Here is a 1,368-nt window from a genome sequence, read left to right as displayed (position 1 = left end):
TTTTATTTTTTTGCATTTTTTTTAAACAAATACATGACGTGATAAATTCTTATTATTGCTACATTTTGCTAGTAATAAAGCAAATTTAATTGGTTTATTACACTTTATTTGCAAAATAGTATTAACAAGGGAAAGATATGTGTWATAAACAATGTTTTGTCGCAGAATAATCAGCATTGTTTGATTAAACTTTAACACAATTAAAAATATAAAATTAAGAAAAAACATTTAACACTTTAATTTTCCAAATTCAGACTCTAGTATTCACGTGATTCCAGATTTCCAAAGTAATACTGAAATGTTTTAGTTTATTTTCTTTTATTATACCTTATGAAATAATAAAGATACTTTATAGTAAACAAAATTCAGATAGAATTTTGTAAACTTTGATAAACCTGAAAGTGAAAATTCTAGTTGAATTTCAGCTCTTTTAGACTTATTAAAATGGTCGCATATAGTTACAGAAGGTCACAAAAGTGAGTATTTACTACAATCCAGTTGATAAAAATTAAAAATAATAACTCGTAGAAAATTTAAGAAAATAATTCTTAAGAAATGTGGAAAATATTCGTCTGATATAAACAATAATAGATAGATGGGTCATTAAACTTACTAAAATGTAAATAAAAGTTAGACAAGTCCGTAATTTTGGTTTTATTTGAAATAAATTGGAACTTAGTCCAATTTTACAACTTTTTCTGGAATTTATTAAACTATTCGCTTACGTCTTGGAAGCTGAATTTTAAATTGTAACTCTGTTCAATGTTATTTGTGGCTTTTATTGTCAAAATTTTTGTACTTTACTAAATAATTGTAAAAAAAAACAGTATAATAATATACATAAAAAATGTCAAAATTTTTTACAGAGAATTTTTTAAACATTTTTTACATGTTCCTGATTTCTTACTTGAAATTTTTCTCTATGAAATTGAAGAAAAAGTTCAAGCACTATTTTTAATATTTAATTTTTATGATTATGTAATACACAAAATTTTTAATTGGCGATGAATATACGAATTAGTGATTATTTTTAGAAAAAATATACATTTCTGGATTTGAATTTTTTTGTTTATTGCATAATTTTTTCTAATTTTGTTATTTTTTTTATCATTTTAATAAACCAAAATTTTGTGAAAAAATGCTACAGATTGCTTATTAACCTGATAACAAGAAACATATTTCACAATCAWTAGCAAAAAATGAGACTTTATCATTTTTGCACATGTTTTCCGGATAGCATTAGATATTAATCATTTTTTTGGAATTTTCCTCAATTTCTATTTATCGTAGGGTCTTAACTATTATCTAATAAGTCAGATGATTTTTGTAATATAGTTCAAAGTCAAGGCTTGTTGTTAAGAGGAACAA

The sequence above is a fragment of the Tribolium madens genome, unplaced genomic scaffold, assembly GCF_015345945.1.
Source record: "Tribolium madens isolate multiple individuals breed KSU strain unplaced genomic scaffold, Tmad_KSU_1.1 Scaffold_11;HRSCAF=98;Tcas5.2_LG3b, whole genome shotgun sequence".
NCBI lineage: Eukaryota > Metazoa > Arthropoda > Insecta > Coleoptera > Tenebrionidae > Tribolium > Tribolium madens.
Note: the sequence above shows the minus strand (reverse complement) of the source record.